This window comes from Phyllopteryx taeniolatus, chromosome 15 (assembly GCF_024500385.1).
Source record: "Phyllopteryx taeniolatus isolate TA_2022b chromosome 15, UOR_Ptae_1.2, whole genome shotgun sequence".
In the NCBI taxonomy this organism is placed as follows: Eukaryota; Metazoa; Chordata; class Actinopteri; order Syngnathiformes; family Syngnathidae; genus Phyllopteryx; species Phyllopteryx taeniolatus.
This window is the reverse complement of record NC_084516.1, coordinates 18,806,336-18,829,566: the sequence shown is the minus strand read 5'-3', so window position 1 is coordinate 18,829,566 and position 23,231 is coordinate 18,806,336. Positions and strand designations below refer to the sequence as shown.

Sequence of the window (23,231 nt, the reverse complement as noted above, 5' to 3'; positions counted from 1 at the left end):
AGGAGGCGGGGTACACCCTGAACTGATTGCCAGCCAATCGCAGGGCACATACAAACAAACAACCATTCGGACTCACAGCCATGCCTACGGGCAATTTAGAGTCTCCAATGAATGCATGTTTTTGGGATGTGGGAGGAAACCGGAGTGCTCGGCGAAAACCCACGCAGGCACGGGGAGAACATGCAAACTCCACACAGGCGGGGACGGGGATTGAACCCGGGTCCTCAGAACTGTGAGGCTGACGCTCTAACCAGTCGTCCACCGTGTCACCACATTTATTTATTAATATTATTATTTATTCTTACTAAAAGAATCATTTTTGAACCGAAAACTGTTACATATTGTTTATTAAAAAGTAATACAATGACAATGATTTTTTTTCCCATACATGAGGAATAATCGTAATTAATAATTGTGATTACAATATTGATAAAAATAAAAGTGATGATTATTTTCGCCATAATCGTGCAGCCTTACCGACAAGGAACGTGACAGACAGAATGTTTCTATCAAGTCCATTGATAGGGAATGCTTTTTTCTTTGCTTGGTGAAACTGATTAAACAAACCATCAATTGTATCAGCAGAAACTTACATTAAAAAAAATTATATTCACAAATATTCTACAAACATTTTGGACATATTGATTCTAACATGGAGGAATTGAAAACCTTTAAAACCAAAACCCCTTTCCACAAGAAGGCTGTTTTTCATCTTTTCAACCACTTCCACCACTAACCTCATTTCCCTCAGCCTTTGCATCATCATATGTAGCATTTGTAGTGCAAGCTGCATGTGACTAAGGATTCTAAAGTCTAGAAATTAGCCACAACCCAGAGTAAAATTGAATCAGAGAAGTTTAAGGTATTCAATTAATTCCATACCAGTACATTTGTCTTAAATATATGCATTTTTTTTCAGGGCCAATACTGATACTGATTAGTAGTAGTCATACAGGAAGGAGGCTGCTAAACGATTTTTGGACCCGATATTCATTTGCAGTAAAAGGAAAAATATTGCTGTCAAAATTTTGAAGAATGCAGACTTTAACCCATCATATAAGCAAAAATCTTAGCTAATTGACATCTTTGATTCTAACAAACTAGCAAAAAGTTTAGGGTTCAGGCTCAGCGCCATGTCTGATAAATTTAAATGAAAGCTTCAACAAATAAATAGCTCCCTAAAGTTTCTTTTACAGTAACAATTAAATAAAATTCTATGTAACTGAAATGTAAATCTTTTACTTATCTTTGTTTTAAGTTCAAACAAAAAGTGTAGGGAGTTCTCAGGGTCAGTATATATATATATATAATTGTTTTTTTAAAGGCCAATGCCGATATGCATCAAAATGCTCAACATCCGCCCGGCTGATAATGGTTTATCTCTAATTTAAGAGACCCTCTGATTAAACCCTCTGATTTAGAACAATTTCTCAGGTTGCACGACCTTCCAAAATGTTTTGAACAGCGAGGCCGATTCCTCTCACTTGATTGAACTGAATCTGAGGTCTCTTTCCCACCCACAGAAACATTTTCTTAAGCGATACCTCTTGTACAGGGAGTTACAATTAATTACTTCATTGATTCCTGAGCCTCTCCACTGTGGTTGGGTGTTCACCTAATATCTCACCAGGAAATCAGAATCAGAATCATCTTTATTTGCCAAGTATGTCCAAAAAACACACTAGGAATTTGTCTCCGGTAGTTGGAAGGGTGATTGATTACAAGGTTCATCACCTGGTATGCAATACCAAAATCGATCAATAGAGCAATCCTTTCTTTTCTCTTTTTGTAGATTGTTGCATTTACTGGTTGCATGTTTGTTTTGAGTTCTCCCTCTGTGACCTATTATGGTTCGGATGCTGTAGTGTGCTAACTGCTGTTTGAGGGTGGTGGTACAAGCTCAGCCGTGTGTTTCCATTAGGACCGGGTTCCTGTCTTGACGATGTGTAGCTGAGACCATAAACATTAAAAATGTGCCTAAAGCCAATAAAGCACATGCTACTGTATCACCACCAATACAGGAAGCATGGCAATTATTTTGGAGTAATTAGTTTCGTCCTCAATTATATTTCGTCCAACGGTGGCTTGTGTGTGCTGAAAGGAACATTGATACCAATATCTTGATGTAATATATTTACAAATAAATGGCTGACCATGAATTGAAAAAAAAAAAAAGGTAGATCGTCAGAGGGAACAGGAAACAAATTCATCTGGGGATTTCATTTAGGGAATGTGAAAATATCAGCTGATCCATATTCGAGCTTGTACTAGTGCTTGGGAGTACATTTTCTTCCCCTCAGCTGCCACTTTTATCTTCCCTCATAAAGCACCATGATTACAACTTCTCACGAAGGGACACTCCTTATGAAGTGGTGCCATTTTAATGACTTAGGCTGCATGTTGATCTATAGAACAGCGGCATACTGTTCTCTGAGCGTATCGTACTGAAAATAAAAGCTTGTTTCCAAGCTTAAGCAGTACATTGTTAAAATAACAGGTCTTTTTGTTTGAAATCAAATCAAAAATCCAATTTATTTCTATTGTACTTTTCATACATTACAATGCAACACAAAGTGCTTAGTTTAAAAACATTAACAGACTCTGCGGTCCTGATGTCCTCTTGTAGGCTGTTCCAAAGGCGCGGGCCATAGTGGCTGAATGCAGTCTCTCTGTAAATTTTTGTTCTGAATAATTAAAAGGCCGGAGCCGGAGGACCTCAGGACCCGTAAAAACATATCAGACTGATATGATGGCCCAAGACCGTTAAAATGTGTAAAAAAACAACAACCTTAAAATGTATCCTAAAACATACAGGGAGCCAATTCAATGATCTTAAAACCAGTATAATATGTTCTTGCCCTCTGGTCTTTGTCAGCACACGAGCAGCTGAGTTCTGCAGTAATTGGAGATTAGAGAGACAGAGAGCAGGACATTGCAGTCGTCAAAACGACAGAAGATAAAGGCATGCTTCAACACCACCAAGTTTTGAAGGTGAAACCAACACTCCCCTTTTTTCACAATGAAATTGCCCTTTGGTGTGATTGTGAGTGCGAATGGTTGTTTGTGTGTATGTGCCCTGCGATTGGCTGGCGACCAGTTCAGGGCGTAGCCCGCCTCTCGCCCAGAGTCGGCTGGGATAGGCTCCAGCATGCCCGCAACCCTAGTGGGGATAAGCGGTAGACAAAAGCCAAATCGAAAACTGAGCGTGGACCACCTTCTGTATATGAATAATCAATGCAAATTACATTCTTGGGCAACAAAACACCCGTCGGTCACGTTTCAATGCTCGAGCTGACATGAAAAATGGGATGGCTCAAACAAAAGGTGCTGCCTTCTAAACTGTGTAACATATTCAGATATAAATATGGAAATACAAATTGACTGACTCCTCCAGCAAAAATAAAGGAATTGGCCCCACTGTTCGAATACTTGAGGAGAGGAGTGTATTCTGTTGGCGTTATTTGAGTTTCCTCTATTCTCAGTTTATACAGTATTTATTTTCCCTGACACACTGGCTGTTTTATTGCTAGGTTCCTATTTTCTTTTGCTGGACAGCCAAATGAGCTTGTTCACACAAACTGAGTCTTGTGTAAACTTGACTTACTGTTTGACTTGAAACATTATATACTGTACATAGTCATGCTCAAATACATTGGCACCCCTGGGATGCCCATGTTTTTAGCCATGACTGTATAAAAACAAACGACACTTTTTTTTTTCTTGACTGTCTGACAGAGCAAACTTTTCCCGTTTAAAAAAACAAACAAAAAACAAAAAAAAACCAAACAAACAAAAAACATTGGCACCAGTATTTTTTGCCATGAGGGCATGTATTATCTGTGTGTGTGTGTGTGTGTGTGTGTATATATATATATATATATATATATATATATATGAAAAATGGGATGGCTAAAACAAAAGGTGCTACCTTCTAAAGTATGTAACATATTCATATATATATATATATATATATATATATATACAGATTCTCAAAGAGCTAATCAGAGACAGGTGTGAGCCAACATGGTGTCCAATCAATGAAGCCAGATTGGAGGTGTCTTAAAAAGGGATAAGGCCACTAGAAAACCCACACCAGGGTAGAATTGTCTCTTATCAAGGAGCACTGCCTGATGTGTGTACCATGCCTCACTCAAAAGAGGTCTCAGAAGACCTACGATTAGGAATTGTTGCGTTGTATAAAGCTGGGGGGAAAAAAAGCTGGATGTATCTCTAGAAGTGTTGATGTTCATATAGTCCTTGGTTAAACAAATGCTCTATAAATGGAGAAATTACAGCACTGTTGCCTCTCTTCCAAGGGGCAGCCATCCAGTAAAGATGACTGCAAGAGCACAGTGCAGAATGCTCGATGATGATGATGATTCTGCGTAATAATAATATGAATAATAGCAGAAATTATTCATTCATTTGTTCATTTTCCATACCGCTTATCCTTACTAGAGTTGTGGGCGTGCTGGAGCCTATCCCAGCTATCTTCGGGCAAGAGGCGGAGTACACCCTGAACTGGTCGCCATCCAATTGCAGGGCACATATATACAAACAAGCATTAGCACCCAAATTCACACATATGGGCAATTTAGAGGTTTCAGTTAACCATTAAGGTTGGGCATCGAGAACCAATTGGTACCGGGACTAACGTTCCGGTTATCCCGGAACCGTTCAAATGTAAAACTTTCGGTTCCCAGTTTCGATGCATAGTCCTCGGAATCAGAATCATCTTTATTTGCCATGTCCGTCCAAAACACACAAGGAATTTGTCTCCGGTAGTTGGAGCCGCTCTAGTACGACAACAGACAGTCAATTGACAGAGAACACTTTGGAGACAGAAAGACATTGACAAAAAAAAAAAACAGTCACTGAGCAGTAAAGGGTTGCTAGTTATCTGGTAATGCCGTTACTTTTTTTTTCTTGACAATTGTGCAAAAAGATGCAGAGTCCTCGAGCACTTGGAGCCGTTCGAATGGCTAATATTGCAATAGTCCGGTGCAATGACCATTGTGCAAAGGGCGCCGAGACTTCAAGGAGTGTATGCGGTTTAAAGTGACAAGTAGTGCGATAATCTGGGACAATGTTGGTTGTGCAAATGTTGCAGATACTCCTCAATCAGTGTGCAAATGGAGCAGATGCTACTCTGGCATGAGTGGCCAGTATATGCAAATAGTGCAGCATGGCGAGACAACTACAGTGAGTGCACGAGGAATGTATAATTGGCCCCACAGAAATGTGACAACGAACTCAAGTCAAAAAATTGCTAGCATGTTGTAATGGAATTGTAGGTTAGGTGTTTAAGATGTTGATCGCAAGAGGGAAGAAGCTGTTGGAATGTCTGCTAGTTCTAGTTTCCATTGATCGGTAGCGCCTACCTGAGGGAAGGAGCTGGAAGAGCTGGTGACCGGGGTGGGGAGGGTCCGAGAGGATTTTGCACGCTCTTGTCTTAGTTCTGGCAGCGTGCAAGCCCTCAATGGTGGGTAGGGGCGTACCGACAATACTTTCAGCAGTTTTGGTTGTCCGTTGCAGTCGGAGTTTGTCCTTTTTTTAGCAGCACCAAACCAAACTGTGATGGAAGAACACAGGACTGATTCGATGACCGCTGTGTAGAACTGTCTCAGCAGCTCCGGTGGCAGGCCGTGCTTTCTCAGAAGCCGCAGGAAGTACATCCTCTGCTGGGCCTTTTTGAGGACGAAGTTGATGTTGGTCGCCCACTTCAGGTCCTGAGAGACTGCAATTCCCAGGAACCTGAAGGTCTCGACGGTTGACACAAGGCAGCTGGACAACGTGAGGGGCAGCTGTGGCGAAGAATGTCTCCTGAAGTCCACGATCATCTCTATAGTCTTGAGCGTTTTCAGCTCCAGGTTGTGTTGGCCGCACCACAGCTCCAGCCGCTCCGCTTCCTGTCAATATGCAGACTCGTCACCGTCCTTGATGAGGCCGATGACTGTGGTGTCATCTGCAAACTTCAGGAGTTTGACAGTCTGGTGCGCTGAGGTGCAGTTGTTCGTGTAGAGAGAGAAGAGCAGCGGAGAGAGGACACAACCTTGGGGCGCCCCAGTGCTGATGCTGCGTGCATTTTGCACGCTCTTGTCTTAGTTCTGGCACCGTGCAAGTCCTCGAGGGTTGGTAGGGTGGTACTGACGATCTTTACAGCAGTTTTGATTGTCCGTTTCAGTCGGACTTTGTCCTTTTTTGTAGCAGCACCGAACCAGACTGTGATGGAAGAACACAGGACTGATTCGATGACCGCTGTGTAGAACTGCCTCAGCAGCTCCTGTGGCAGAAGCCCCAGTGCTGATGCTGCGTGTGGATGAGGTGGCCTGCTCCAGTCTGACCTGCTGTGTCCTGCCTGTCAGAAAGCTGTAAATCCACTGGCAGATGGCAGGTGAGACGCTGAGCTGGAGAAGCTTGGAGGAAAGGAGTTCAGGGATGATGGTGTTGAACGCTGAGCTGAAGTCCACGAACAGGATCCTCGCGTAGGTCCCTGCACTGTCGAGGTGTTCTAGGATGAAGTGCAGTCCCATGTTGACTGCATCATCCGCAGACCTGTTCGCTTGGTAGGCAAACTGCAGGGAGTCCAGCAGGGGACGAAGGTATGACGAAGTAGTGGCGAAAAGCAACGAAGAAGTGGCGTAAACCAACGGGCACAATGACGTGCTTGTGCCCAACGGCAGCGGTGGGGAGCAAAAGTGTGTGTTTGTTTTTAGCGTTTGACACCCTTAGTTACTCCGTAATTGGAATCATTAATTTAGTCTAGACATTCAGGCTTTTTAGTCTATAAAATGATTCAAGATCTCAATTTGAAGGTCGATGATGTGATAATGAATATGAAGTCACCTTCAAATGCCTCTACTGTGCTTTGTCCTGTTTTTGCAGAATAGACCGTCTCACTACTAAACTTCGCACTTGACCATATGCCAAAATTGTTTGATTGTTTATAAAGTGTCAGTCGGCAGAATTTTAAGTATTTGGTTTTTCATCATTTGACCATCTAATTTTTTGATATGTTGTGAAACCATAAAAACATCTGTGAAAGTACCTGATGCTAGTAATGTTAACGTGTAGCCACTACCATTGTAATGGTTAAGATGGTAGTATACTGTAAGATGCCACCAGGAAATCACCTGAAGCACTAAATTATGCCGTTTAACTAGAGTTGGGAATCGAGAACCGATTGGAATCGGGACTAACATTCCGGTTCTCCTGGAATCGTTCAAATTAAAAAGTTTCGGTTGCCAGTTTCGATGCCTAGTGCGCCGGCTCCGAAGAAGTGGCGAAAACCAACGAAGAAGTTGCAAAAACCAATTAAGAATCGTCGAAAACCAATGAAGAAGAACGCACACAAAGACGTGCATGTGACGATGCCCAATCTTCCCTCCCATGCATGTTTTTAGGATGTGGGAGGAAACCGCAGTACCCGGAGAAAACCCAGGCAGGCACGGGAAGAATAAGCAAACTCCACATAGACGAGGCCGGATTTGAGCCCGGCTCCTCAGAACTGTGAGCCAAATGTTCAAACCAGTCGGCCACTGTGCCGCCAACAGTAATTATATTATTAATAATATTTATCAATAATAATTATAATAATACTTCTAATAGATGGATGGCATGGAGGGCGACTCTTGGCACATCCCCGCCTCACAGTTCTGGGGTCGTGGGTTCTTCAGTGGAGTTTACATGTTCTACCCGTGTCTGCATGGGTTTTCTCTGGGTACTCCAGTTCCCTCACACATTCCAAAAACATGCATGGTAATATAATTGAAGACTGTAAATTGTTTGTAGGTGTGAATGGTGATTAATCTCTGTGCCCTGCGATTGGCGGGCGACCAATTCAGGGTCTACCCCGCCTCTAGCTGGGATAGGCTCCAGCACACCCATGACCCTAGTGAGGATAACCAATACGGCTGAATAATAATAGTAATAATAATTAATAACAGCAGTAATAATTAATAACAACAACAATTGGTAGTCACAGCCTTTCAACACTATTTAGAATTCATTCATTTTGAAAGCACTCAAGTGCAAAATCTTGTGCAGGAGGAAAAGGTGTGTGTCTAAAAACCGCATAGAGGACTAATGTAAAAGAAAAGAGTGACAAAGAAAGAAAGTGATGAAAGTATAAGGGAGAAAACTGCTAGTTGCCTGGTGACAGACAGAACTACTGAAAGGAGAGCGAAGGTGAAGAAGGGATACAAAATGAGGAGGAGGAGAGGTGTGGAGTTGTTTTACAAGAGTTACTGGTCACGATGCTGCTGCCTCCACTCGCTTAGGCACTCTCAGAGGAGGAAGATGAACATGCTATTTGTCTTTAGTTATTGTAAACCACAGAAGTTACTGCTAATTGCAAACTGTAGCCATTTGAATGAACACATTCACGTAGGATTATCCCAACTGAGCTGTGGACAAGCATGTCTTTTCAATTATTCTATTCGTAACTCATAACTTTAGTTGGACAATATTTAAAAATGTGATATGAAGAAGTGTGCGTAAAGTGTGTGCATGAACTTTACCGTGCGAAGTATGGCATTAAGGAATTTATTACCAAACTATGCGTGGGGTGCGTGTGTACATTTACACACAGCTCTGACCATGCGTACGCACAAAACGTTGTGGGAGAACAGTGAAACTACAAAGAGAGTGCGCTAAGAGGGTCTCAAAGCCATCCGAGTGCATATCGAGCTGCCGTCATCCCTGGCTGATTTGAGACGCATTTCGCAACCAACACTATGAGCCAAATCATGCCGCTGTGCAGTTATTTCCCAGGCCAAAATTTACATCCAGTTGGCATACAGACATCGCCAACAGGCCGAAGTTAAACGGGTTTCCCCCAAACATATAGTTGGAGCTATAGATTGCACCAAGCATTATCACGCAACGAATTCAGCTACGTGAACAAGAAAGGATTTCATTCAATCAATGCACAAAAAAATTGCGATCCACATCGCTTAGAGGAACGTACCATTTATTCATTCATTCCTTCACCTATCATTGTTGTATGAAGTTATTAGTATTATCACAATATTGCTCAATCTAAAAAAACAAACAGATTATAATTCAAGGTTTTTCTTAATAAAAAATGCAGGAATGACCAAAATAAAATGTTCTTACATGCAAGATCCCACAAAATGTACTTAAGATTCCTAAGACGACAGTGATCATAGAGATGAGTCAAAAGATTTGAAATGTTGCACCCCTCAATGACTGCAATCTCTGACTACAGGGAATTTATTTTGGATTAAATTTCCAGCTGTAGTTTAGTCTTTGTAGGCAAAAACTACTGTTTTTATACCCTTGGCTTTTAGAGCATATTTTTACAATCTTTTCATATTTTACTTCTTTTTGAGTTTCTATGGAAAGCATGAGCTTGTTCATTGACGTACTCAAATTTACTCCTGGTGTTTTCTCCTAATGTAGCAGGGATCTCGTTTGATGTGCGTCCTGCGTCTGAGGCGCACAAAAGTTAGCAGGGATGAATGGTTCAAAACCCTCGCACGTGTATGTGTGTTGGTGAAGAGCTTCCACACGCAACGAATCAAAGGAGGAATACACTAAAAGTACAAGTCTTGTCTGTGTGCTAGCCAATCAGAGGCAGAGTAGGGCGGGTTATTGTTCCATACAATGGACACCTGAGTTTTTTTTCTGGACTCTCACGACACAGCAAGCCGCTGACGGAACGGCGTTTACTCCGTAGATGCACACAAGTGGGAAACTTTAGGGAACGTTAACTAACAAGCTCACAAGCTAAGGAGCTAAACAGCTCACTCAACTGTAGCGACATCGTTTGAAACACCAGCGCTGGAAGTTTTGTATGTGTTCACCACATAACGCACGCACACACACACACACACACACATGCACACTGATATTAAAATATGACATTTAAAAACTGTGATAAAGCCCAAATGCTTTCGACTCAAAGGATTTACTTGAATTAATATGCTCTAATATCATTATATCGGTCGCATAAAAAAACCCCAAAAAAACCACATCAACAATACTATTGTTTATTGTGATAGTTTTGGGGAAAATATCCTAAAAAATTTGCTATCGTGGCACGCCGAAACTTATACAGTAAGATATTGAGAGAGAGAGAACAAGGGCAATGGATAACACAAAAATATTGTCCAAACAGTATAAAAAAAATAGAGTAACAACTGCAATCAAAATCTGTACTATAGCGGGACCGTGAAGCAAGAACCGTGATATAGCGGAGAATTACTGTATCTGTATTTTGTGACTATAAATTGCAGGGAGTCATTATTCCAGGGCTGGGACTCATTGTTTCCAGACATGTCCATCTCACATTCTCACAGTCTCAACTGAAAAATGAAACGATTTATGCTATAGTAAATAATGCACGATCTCATTACTGATCAAAAGGAACAACAAAAACACTGCAAAGTCGATTATTTTTTGTTTCCTTTAAAGCAACCTCTGTGAATGCAAAGTGCTGGGAAAAGGCCCACTGCCAGTTCCTGTTCACACACACAGAGCAGCTTAATCATTTACCCTATTGAATTCTGCACACCACGTCTCTACCACATGCGCATCAACTACTTGCCCACACGTTCTTGTCCAAAAACGGTTGGCAAATGTGTTGAGGGAGAACCCATTGAATTTTTGTGCAAATCTAGATAAAATGTAAGTAGCAAAGTGTATTTACTCGCTTCGTTTCTCTTGAGTCAATATGGTATTGTCCCACCCGAGAATGATGGCCACACTATGAGTTTTCCTCTCTTTTTACCCATAGCAGGCAAAAGTTCAATATACCATTGCACTAAGTCTTCCAGTCCAAAGCATCACTCCAACAATTCCTTGTTGGCGTCACAGTCTTGTTGGGACATGTTGGCCATCCACCAGCCATCCAGAACTCCGTCCATCTGGACCATCCAAAGTAGGACGGTAGCCATCAGTGAATGAAACTACCTTAAGCTTGTGGTGGATTCGTCATTGAGGGGTTCTCGGGACTACTGTGACACCAAATACCTTCATAGCTTCAAATACCTGCTTGGCCCCAGTGTTCGACTCGATCCATTGTTACAATGATTTTCTTGAAATACAAGACATTAGACTGTTCTGTGCTTTTCATCGCTGTAAGATCCTTCTTTTTACCCTTTTTGCATAAAAAGTGACTTTTTTTATTTTTTTTTATCACGTGGAACAATCCACCCCTTTAATTTGTCTCAACTGAGTAACTAATTATTAAACCTGTCTGAGATTTATGAGTGATCTAATTAGAAGAAAATATCTATGTAATAACCCCCCCCAAAAAAGATAAAATGTTGTGCACTAATATTTTTTTCTTTTTAAAACAAGTGTTGGCAAAATTAAGAATTCCATTTTATATGAATGATTTATTCTTTTTTGTCACTTGTCATTTCCACCTCCTTTATCCTGCTTCCTTTCAATGCCACTTTCCTAAATCACACACGCTTTAAAGTCAAATTTCCCCTCAAATGAATTGAGATTAATACTTACAATAGCTGCTCGCAAAATGCAGTCGAGCTTATTTTCATATATGCATGGCTTGGAGGAGAATCCATAATTCATGACATAATGTTGTGTAAAGACTGAATCGACTGAGGGACAACGTGCTTCCTGATAAACATCCGCCTCATTTCCATTCGCTCTTGGTTTGCTTTTTCTAGTCCAGTGGAACGAAATATTTGAAGATCTATTTGAGTTGTCAACAAACTGTCTACTCTCTGATCTCTTAATTGAATCAACAGCAACCACAACATAATATATTTCCATGGAAACATTTGCTTCTGGCTGACTTCCGTTTACCACCAGCAATGGAAGAGCAATACACGTGAAACAAATACCAAATATTAACCTTTGTTTTTAAGATAGTCGTTTAAAACAGTGATTTGCAACCAGTTTATTTTCTTTTTTTTTTAATAAATCTAGAGACATGTTCTTTTTCTGTAATGCTGTGCTACATTTATGCCAGATGTAACGAGACACACACCTTCCAAAAAGCTCAAGTTTCTTCTCGTTAGTCCACATAATATTCTCCCAAAAGTCTCGGGAATCATTTAGATTATTATTATTATTTTTTTTTTTGCAAAAGTAAGACGAGCCTTTATGTTCTTTTTGGTCAACAGTGGTTTTCGCTGGAAATCTGCCATGGATGCCGTTTTTGCCCAGTTTCTTCCTTATTGTTGTGTCATGACCACTGACCTTACCTGAGGCAAGGGAGGCCTGCAGTTCTGTAGAAGTTGTCCAGAGTTCCTTTGTGGTCTCCTGGATGAGTCATTACTGTTCTCTTGGGGTTATCTTTGTAGGCTGGCCACTCCTGGGAAGGTTCACCACTGTCCCATGTTTTTCCCATGTGAGGATAATGGCTGCCCTATGGTTTGCTAGAATCCTAAAGCTTTAGCAATGGCTTTTGTAACCCTTTTCCAGACGGTTAGATGTCAGTTACTATATTTCTCGACTGTTCTGGAATTTCTTTGGCTCGTGTCATTTTGTTGCAGCTTTTTTCGCTTTTGTCCCACTTGCTTTTGTCGGGACAGATTCTGTTGAAGTGATTCACAAAACACAACAAACACTGTCGAGATGAGAAGAACATGATGACATTGAAGTACAGTAAATAACAAACGCGTGACTCAAGATAGCCCTGTTTTCAAGCTGTAAAATATAAAAAAAGCCACCCCAGTGTTGTTATGACTTCCTCATCCTAAACGCTCTCATTCTGTCTCACAAACACATGCCGACTCACATACAGACAATCCACAGGAGGCAGGAGGTTCATACATGTTTTAAACTATAGCCGCATCATGAATTCTTTAGTTTTTCCTTCAGGATCATTTAGATGCTTTCAATGCAAAATGTATTGATAGCTTGTGTATATCTTGTTTTGTGTTTTTGTTTAAAAAAAAAGAATCCTCAAACCTTTTGCTCAATTACATCTGATCGCAAGAACAGCTATGCAAATAGGATGTTTACAGTTTTTACAGGCGTAAATGCAAATCTTAGCTTGATTAATAGAAAGGATAGGGGGTTCAGCAAATGCAAATTATGACATCTTTTACAGTTCTTCAGACATTTAAGTAAAAAAATAAACCTAAAGGTGCTGCCCATAAACAGAAACTTAAAGACTTCTTTAATCAAGAGTGGGGGTACTTGTATCAGTCTTCGATAATCAATCAGTATGCTGTTTTCAACAGCATCAGTGTAACTCACAGGGTAATTCTATCAGCATTAGACATCGCGCTTGGCTTGTTGACTTCACTGTTGGCCTGTGAAGAACATGACGATCAGCAGGTGTGCTACAATGATTTTCATTGTGCAGGCTGGACTTTGACATTGTGTTCTTCCAGTCACATTTTGCCTCCGCATGCCTCAACACATAATATATGTTCTCCTGTTTGTGAGAAGCCATTGTTGTCTTGTGACTCTGACCTCCTGGCTTCAAATCGCAACCATCTGTAATTTTTTTTTTCCTTTAGTCATTGTCTCAGAAATGATCATTGCATCTGGAGTTCATGACAATTATAATTAGCAGACAACTGACATTACTTGAACATGCTATTAAATTAAGGCACATTAGGAAAAAGTCAAAATCTCATCAAAACTCTAGACAGAATTTGTCGAAAGCAAGCATTTGGCAAATATCATTGTTCAATATTAGATGAGAGACTAATCATTTTGAAAATTGGGCTTGTAATGATCTAGTGGTTTCTATCCATATGAGTGATGCAATGGGAACATGTCATTAGTTTCTTTTAGTGGACACGTTTTTCTCAGTTCCAATCTTGGCCAAGTCTGTGTTTGAATGCTTTGTAAGTGTTCAGAAATTTTATCCCTGGGCCAACATCCCTGATGTGTTAACCTAAATTCATGAGGGCCAGTTGAATTATTATTATTATTATTTTTTTACACTCTCACTTCAGCTAAGACTAAGGGCCTGATTTGCTCAGATCCCAAATACTGGGGACTAAAGTGTGTGTTTACTCAAAAGGCGCTTACATACTACACTTGGTTTTTGCCACTGCGGGGTAGGGCGCAGGGACGACAGGGCACAAGCTTGCCTATATTTGCTGCTGGTTGTTTAGCGACCAAACAGGAAGTAGCCTGGTACTTTGTCCCGGTGGTTTGCAAGTAAGATAGGCCACAGCTCGGAAAGATGGGTTTGTCGTTGACGAGGAGGAGACATGACACAAGTAGAGCGTCTGTTTGTTTTTCCACACATTTCTACCACTTTCAACCAACCTGGTACATTCAAAGTAGCAGAGATGTCCATCCATCACAGTGGCTTCTTGACTACGCCATGGTACGACACTTGTCTTCTGTCCCATAGCTTGGTAATAACTTTTTGCTCCGTTTTATCCATGCTGTTTTCAATGTACAACTTCGCCAAAATCTCTTGCTGTTGTCAATCTGAAAACACTCCGCCATTATCTCTTCTATTGTTCCGAGATGTTGTCAAAGCTCTCTGACAAATTGTTCAATTCGGGCGGGCCAGCCTTGGCTGCAAGTGCCCACCTTGCATGCCGCAAGCCGCTTCGGCGTTGCACTGCGACATTAAATAAACAATGAATAGGTTGGCTGCTGGCGCACAATGCTGACGTGGTATTTAAAGACTCAAAATGATCAACCGCAATTCATTTGAGGTTTGATAAATCACATTACGCGTGCTAACTTAATCTATTTGCAGCTACTCCTCCCTTTATTTTGTATGTTCGGGCAGATGGGTAGTTTGGGCGTTACCTCAGTGGATCAGCTTCCGTATCTGTTAGCGGGAACAATCAAGTGTGCGGTGGTTTTAGCATGTGCAAACCTTTCGTGGATCAGACCCTGAGTGTCCAAAAAAATCTTTCTTTTGTTACTGCCGTTTCAATTAAAATGTCAAACCCTTAAAAAAAACCATCATTACTGCACAGAACTATGCCTTTAACAGTTAATCATTTAGCAGTTTAGGGCGAGTATCACCCAGTTAAATAAACCAGCATTCAATGTGGCGTGATATCCAAATACGATTAAGCTTCACACATTGTTGGGAGGGTTTGGAACCCTATATTGTGTGTGTGTGTGTGTGCATGTATGTGTGAATGTGTGTGTTGTCAACAGGAGCTCCTGATGATTCGGCAGGAGATAATGTTTAAAAATTAAGGTTGCGATATTCACTAACTACATCCATTGTCTGATTGGAATGCGCAAATAAAAGTTCAACTATCTGCTGACATGTGGTGGTGCGGGAAAGGGACAAATTGCGTGAGTAGCAATGTCGTAAGGTTTGAGTGTCTGTGTGTTTTTATGGCAAAAACTAGAACCAGAGATAGTTTTATAGCAAGAAAAAGAGAAGAATGTGTTTATTGGCTATATTTCAACTGTACAGTCTACAAGCAACTGCAGTCAAATATTCTCTGATTTTTTTTGTTATCCAAAGTATTTGAATGTCGTACGTAAGCTTTGTTTTCTTGCGGCTGTCAAAACCTTTTTTTTTTTCCTGTTACTCTAAAAGTTAGAAAGCAAGTATTTTTAAGATGATTGATTGAGAAATAAATTGGGAAAGAAACTAGGTAAAAGAGACTTTCAATCGAGCATAGATGCCTTCCAAGGTTGAACAATCCCAAATGCGTCTGTCTGCCGTGTTTGATTTATAAAATCTAGAAGTGCAGGGCAAGACTCATCCACTCCAGTCCTGTAGGTGAACCTCCATCTACCTGTTAATCAGTGTAGCCATTCGCCCATTTGGCCTCAAAGCAAGTGTACTGTGATGTAAAAAGGGAGAAGAAATTCTGGTACATTTTTCGTCTTCAACCGAATTTCATTTGTTGAATTTCACAAATTGTCATGGACATAAATTCTTTGTTCTCTCTCTCTCTCTTTACATATAAATACTTTTATTTTTTCATTTTTGCATAATCCTGCAAAACCCAACCAACAAACAAAGCATCATGTTGGAAGATAAAGGTTAAAAAACAAACGGGTTGCTTTTTTTCGGTCTGACACAATTGTTAGTAATAATATTATATTGTAATCTGCTCATTTTTCTTCTGCACCCTTAGTCAGTGCTTTGTGTAGTTTGTTCAGTTTTATTTTGGGTAAGCATCAGTAGTGGAATATGGTTACATGCTGTACTTACAGTAAGCTTCCGCCGAACAGAAAGTCTGCATAGCATACACAACCATTCTCATTCGGCCGCTGAAAGGGATAGCAGCAATTACTGTTGGGTAGACGGTGAACCATAATCTGGTGCCTGCTCTGTGTGTGTGAGTGCGTGTGTGTGAGTGAGTGAGTGTTTGTCGTCTTAACGCCTCCCTGTGAGCTCATTTCCATGTTAGATGTCCATCTGTGTTCTTTTCAGGTGTAACATTTGTTTGATGTTGACATCTTACCACATTGTTGTGGGCCCTGTTGCCCTATTCGCATTCTACTAATGGGAGCACAGGGATTGTAACTGTTTCCCTGCTGTAGTTGGAGGCAGTTTACGGCAGCTCTTCCTGCTGATATGATGAGACAAAATACATAACCTACTGTAGCTACGGTTGAACTTTGTGCCTCAAAAAGAGAGCGAGTGTTCAATATTCAAACGTGGTGTGTTCTTTGTATTTCTCACATTTAGTCCAGAGTCCCTTTTGTGTTTCTGCCTCCCCACAGCGCACGTCTCCATTTAACACGTCATACAGAACAAAATGATACAGTAAACTATCCATTATTTCGCATGCTGTCACTCTTACTGATGTGGCCATTTGACAGGTTGACACACTTTATACACAGGGTGTCCAAAAATCACTCCCTAATTTTAAACCGATGGAAGCTGTAACTTGATTATAATATTCTTTCACATTTGGTAGCTACATATTCATGATTTCATACAGTTTCATGTGGTATAGGGTAGCATTCCAGACACTCTTGTGTGTCCCCCTCTTCTTACTCTGGGGGGAAAAAATGGATGCATAGTCCAGCTCTGTCCACTCTCTGCAGGGAATCTGAAGCGATCATGCGTACTGCTTCAGTGGTACAATTTTTCAGCTCATCCAGCATTGATGAGACAATTATAGCATCCAGTGTATGGCATCTAAAGTCACTTTTTACAGACACTGATGCATTAATTTATATTCTCTTGGACCTTAGGCTTAGACTGAATTATTTATTATTCTTATTTTTTTTATAATACATTATTTTTTTTATTTTTGCATGTCATCCCTACGTCCCGCTCTCAAGGTATAACTAATCGACCCAGACTTAGTCAAAGTGTTCAACTATTATTGACGACCAGCCTGAAACAGACAACAAGAATTTTCATGCATGGGCTGAACATAAACAAGCAATGTCATTAGGTTAGGCTTATGGTCTGCCACTGCAATGATGTACAGTGGTTCATGTCCACATTGTGATACACGATTATATTGTGCCCCACTTAGGTGCATTAACATGTTTGTGACTTGCAGTTTTTGAAGCACTTTCTGCAAATAGTCTGGGACAACCACGCGATTTCCATCCCTGTTCTCAACCGGCTAGCCGAAATACTGCTGACCGAAATGAGTTTGGAGGGTCTCTAATTTCAGGGTCATTAGTTGTACTAGCCATGTTTCTTCCTTTGCGCCAGTCTTCTCGCATAGTTCAACAGAACCAGCATTAGCGGTAAACATAGTTTTGCTCACTCTGGTCAGATAACCGTCACTGAAAAAAGTAGTCACATTACATGCAGTTGGAGGAGACTTGCTGAAGAAATATTTTCAATCAATCAATATTTTCAGAGGGTTAACCCTCTGATGCATGCGGTCACTACTGTGGACAGCTACTTATGGGAATCTCATTAGCCATGCAGCAGTGGGTTCAATTAACTTCGAATAATGATAATCATCATTATTATATTAAGTTTGGTAGCACTGCTCATGGCTGTATCTGGTTTGGAGGCACAATCTGGTTTGGAAGCACAATCTCTGGGGTTTGGAAGGGACTTGTTGTGGTTCTGCCATTTCAAAGGAAGCACAACAGCTTCGTGTCTAAGAGTATAGCGATTTTTGATACTGTATCATTACTGGCTTGCTGTGACTTATGTAGATTAGATAAGGGTCAAATCATATTTTATGACCAACATATTTAGACATCAAGGTAAACCCAAAGGGTTCACATATTTCTTGCTACTGTATATACTTGAAAATTTGGGCTTTTTGTTTGTCTGTTTATGGATCTGGCATACCTGATATCTGCTAAATGTCGTCATATACCGTATTGCCTAACATAAACCTCTATGCATTGCTGCATTATACAGTATAATGTTTTTGTTTTAAAAATGTTAGTCAATGTTAGTCACAGTGCACCTCAGTGCTTCCCAAGTCTGCAGTTAGAGTTCATGAGTTACTGCATAAAGCTAACTAGCGAGATAGATATCCGATCATTGTATATTTGTTTAAATTTATTTGGACCCCAGGTGTCAGCCCCAATCAAACTTTTGCTAGGCAGTATAAAATCTTCGAAATAAAACCAATTGAAAATGGGAAGGTGATTGTCCTTGGTTGATAATGGGAGTAATTGACAGCTGACAGACTCAGTATACTCAATATACCTTTCCCTTTGTTGCAAGATTCCTGACAGCTACTCCTCCAACACTTGTCTCTGAATTATGAGGCCTGTGGGAAAGGCTCACAGGGGCGTCCTGGTCCACAGCGCAGCTGATGCGTAGAATGGATCAGTGAGAGCCCATGGTGTGGGCCCCACCGAGCAGGTGGGTGAAGCTAGTGATAGATCTTGTTTGTCATGGTCTGTTTTCTGTGTAGGTGACCTTTAACATTACCTAAATGTCACCAATATGAGCTGCACTCTACCTCAGTCTCAGAATGATTCTAAACTTGCGGAGACAACATTTAACGGCATGAGACGTACGAAACATATATGGCAAACAAAGTGAATGCCACTCAATAGAGCACATACACTATCTTGCCAAACGTATCGACTCACATAGAACTTTAAGTGGTATCCCATTTTAAATCCATATAGTTTAATATAATGTCGGTCCACCCTCTGCAGCTATAACAGCTTCAACTCTTGCGGGAAGGCTTTCAACAAGGTTTTGGAGTGAGTTTATGGGAATTTTTGCCCATTCTTCTTGGAGCACATTTGTGAGGTCACACACTGATGTTGGACAAGAAGGCCTGGCTCACTGTCCACTTGAAATCTACCCAAATGTGTTTTATCGGGTTTAGGGCAGGACCCTTTACAGTCCAGTCAAGTTTATCCACACCAAATTCTCTCATCCATGTCATTATGGACCTTGCTTTGTGCACTGGTGCACAGACATGTTGGAACAGGATGGGGTAATCCCTAAAATGTCTGACTGTTCAAAATCTCTTGGTATGCTGAAACATTCAGAGTTCCTTTCACTGAAGCTCGGGGGCCAATATTTTTGACATTTCCAACTTTGTGGGAACAGTTTGGAGATGGCCACTTCCTGTTCCAAGGTGACTGTGCATCAGCACACAAATCAAGGTTCATGAAGACACGAATGAGAGAGTTTGATATGGATGAACTTGACTGGCCTGCACAATCCAGATCGCAACACTTTTGAACACTTTGGGAGGATTTAGAGTGGAGACTGAGAGCCAGGCCTTCTTGTCCAACATCAGTGTATAACCTCACAAATGCGGTTCTGGTCATTAATTCCCATAAACACACTCCTAAACCTTGTGGAGAGCCTTTCCAGAAGAGTTTAAGATGTTATAATTGCAGAGGGTGGGCCGATGCCATATTAAACCCTATGGATTAAGAATGGAGTACACCCTGAACTGGTTGCCAGCCAATCGCAGGGCACATTCAAACAAACAACCATTCGCACTCACATTCACACCTACGGGCAATTTAGTGTCTTCAATTTACCTACCGTGCACGTTTTTGGGGTGTGGGAGGAAACCGGAGTGCCCGGAGAAAACCCACGCAGGCACGGGGAGAACATGCAAACTCCACACAGGCGGGGCCAGGAATTGAACACCAGTCATCAGAACTGTGAGGCAGACGCTCTAACCAGTCGCCTACCGTGCCGCCTTCATTATCATCATTATTATTAAAAACTGTCCAACTTGACAGTTGTTACCTTCAAAACTATTGCAGCATATTAGCAATTTGGGTCTGGTTCTCAAAGGAGCACCAGATGTTGTTACTTGGTGCTGATTTGTTTGCCAACCCACCGACCTCATGGATGGACTTAAAGACTTGCGCTTACATTATCAGTTGATTTTGGCACAGTTCTCTAGGCCAGCGGCCTCCAATCTTTTTTGAAACACGGATCGGTTTCACCTAAAGACATGCAGGTATTTTCATACATGCAAATCAGTTTCCTTTCGGCGAAATTCACCGTTTTGACCTCAGAATAAGCCATTTATGTGAATCTTATAGATCCGATGAGTTTTTCCTGGGGAGGTCCCAACGGACCAGCGAAACACAGATAGTGTAACATCGCTCGCAAGAGCTTAATTAGGAAATATGCCTACAGTTATCTAATTAGTTTACAGATGATAATGTTAAATGTATTAAGTGACGCAGCGATCACAACACAATGAACTAACTTCAAATTCAGAAATGGCCAATAAAAACGGACAAATTCCTGCAGGCTGCATTTGAGATTTGCCTTTGAAGTTTGTTAATAGTGAAAAATGAAGTGAAACAGACTGATTGTAGTCAATTCTTTTCCACAATGAGAGTGCTTAAAGAGGAGGATGCTATTCATGTGCCACAGCTTGAAGCAGGCATCAGGTGCAGGTAGAAATGGGCCTGGCTCAAGTTGGAGGCCAAAACAAAAAAGCAAACAAATGAGGCAAATTTCAACTTAAACTTAAATTTGTACATCAACATGTACTTGAGCGGTGTAAATAAAAGTTTTTTAGCTTGAGGAAAATTGTGTATTTTGCCTTATTGTACTCTTCAGTGTCTTCCAGATTTCTAAATTAATTCAATTCTCAGCAGGGGCCGGGTTTTTTGTTTTTTTCTCACCTTTTTCGTGCCTTTGGTGTTTGCATGTCTGTATTTTGATTGACCGTTGTAGCTGCTGTGCAAGACAGAGTTGCGTGCGAAGGCCACCTCTGGTCTATACAGTTTAAAAAAAAAAAAAAAAAAAAAAAAAAGGCCCTCTGACCCTTTATAGTTTGTGTGGCCAGTCGTAAGAACACACAGGTAGTGCATGACCCTTTAAGATCTCCAGTAATGAAGAGTGAGGATTGATTGTTCTGTCCTAACTATATTAACACCGACAACAGGAATGGTTGCGTAATCTGATTAGTTTGATAAACTGTTGTATTCCCTTGGAAATCTCATGAAACCAAATTTAAGTATATGAGTGAACCAGCTCTCTGGACAGATTATCATTGGCTTTAGTTTATTTATATCTGCCACTTGTGCAACATCTGAGTTGACTTGCGTAACCGCTACAGAATCTATTTCCTCCTTTCAAGAATTATCTTGTGTAGTCACATTTCAGGTCTTTTATATTTCCTGCTTTACTATGCCACCTGCATAACCCGAGGCTGCTCTGTGCTACACTTGCTTCAAATGATTGTGTGTGTGGATGTGTGTGCGTGTGTGCATGACTAGAGCTATCTTACCGTAGCCTGGCCCCACCCTCTAATTACACAGCACAGTAGTGGTAGAGTCAGACAGAAGCAAGAGATAATAGCAGAGGAGGAAGAAAGGAAGTGGGGGAAGAAGAAAGACAGAATCCTTCAAACTACTAAAACTCAGTAGGTAAAAAAATAAATAAAAAATTGGTTAGCAAGATGGTGCACATCAAGAGTAAACATGTTCGTTGACAAATAACTGAGATAGTTGTCCGTCTAGGTGAGACGCTGCAGTAGTACAGCATACATTATGTTGCTCAGTTATAATTTAGTCACTCCAGTAAATATTCCTTGTCGTCTGTTGCAAAATAGTGTTGTTCCTAGTATTTTGTTTATTCAGTTTTATTCAGATATGGAATCATAGCTCAGCTGGTTGGTTGCACTAATTATTGAATTAGAAAGCTACAGCTAGGTGGTTGGTTGGCTTAACTGAGTTATTCATCCTTCCTTTTAGCCAGCCAGCAAGTCAGCTGATCAGATAACTCGGTGGAGCTGCTTGTGGGGGGGAGTGGCTGTTAAAGTTCCTCGTCCTCGTCTGCCTCCAGCTGAATGGTAGTCAAACAGTCAGTCGGTGTGTGTCGATGAAAGGCTGCTGGTCAGCTGCTCCCTAACACTTCCTTTCCCCCTCCAGGACCTGACACTGTTGAATCAGCTGAGGACCCACTGAGCGGTAAGTCGGACCTTGAAGCCACAGAGATGGATGCATGTGACAGGCTGCTAGGGTGGTTGACGAAAAGTAGCAGCGAAGATATAAGATACAACTTTGTGTATGTGTTTGTTTGCAGCTATGGAATTTGATCACGCCCTTTTCTTTGAAAACGCCTAATATGCTGTCTGTGTGTCAGTAATGAAACAGACCTGTAGTGACAGAGGCTGGTTATGGATGTTCTCTCCAGCTCTGTCTCGTGATCAAGTGATGATGTGCGGTTGAACAAAACTTTAGTCTCAACTGGAATTTGTACTTGGTCAGAAACAGCTTGAGCTTTATGAGCTACTTTCTGAAACCGTCAATTTTGCGTCACTGTAAAAGGGGCAACTACAGTTATTGGAACATATGTACTGTTGGTTATTCTGATTACAGAAAATAATGTGCTTCGTGGATGTCTTCTGAAGTACTTGCCAGTCACTATATTTGGTACACCTGCTCAAAGCCGTAAATCCCATACAAAAATACCCATTAAAAAAGTTAGTATGTTTGGTAGTGTGGCGTTAGTTAGCATTGGTAGCATTGTACTACAGTGCCACTGAGTTTTACTTTGATGCCGCGCAGTTCCTACACCACTGACGTTATATAATTACAGTAATTAGATTAGACATAATAATATACTGTGTCCTCTTACCACTAGCCTATATTTCAAATAAAATTCATGCATAACAAAAATAATCAGTAATCTGTAGTTTTTTTTGTTCCATAATAATAATAATAAAATAATAATACATAAAACATATGAATGTAAAAGGTAAATCTTTGATACAGCTCTTGTATTGGATCTCAGCACGGTGGTGTAGTGGTTAACACGTCTGTCTCACAGTTGAGAGGTCTGGTGTTTGAATCTCAGCTCAGCTCCCTGTGTGGAGTTTGCAGTTTTTCTCCATGCTTGTGTGGGTTTTGTCGAGAGATAGATAGATAAGATAAAATAAATTAAATAACAATAAAAAACA

At 40.9% G+C, this 23,231-nt stretch overlaps 1 protein-coding gene across 6 annotated transcripts in view; it reads left to right on the top strand.

The window, feature by feature from the left end:
- rab27b (RAB27B, member RAS oncogene family) overlaps positions 1 to 23,231 on the top strand; it is a 58,147-nt gene that overhangs the window by 5,576 nt on the left and 29,340 nt on the right. Inside the window, exons 1-3 of one of the 6 annotated variants that reach the window (XM_061747388.1) lie at positions 21,592 to 21,692; positions 22,024 to 22,121; positions 22,201 to 22,239. The exons of 1 other annotated variant lie outside the window; for it this stretch is intronic. The gene's annotated coding sequence lies outside the window, so the exon portion shown is untranslated. Of the gene's footprint in view, positions 1 to 21,585; positions 21,697 to 22,023; positions 22,122 to 22,200; positions 22,240 to 23,231 lie in introns of those variants that run through there. 4 more of the 6 variants (XM_061747389.1, XM_061747390.1, XM_061747391.1 and 1 more) reach the window with 4 other exon arrangements.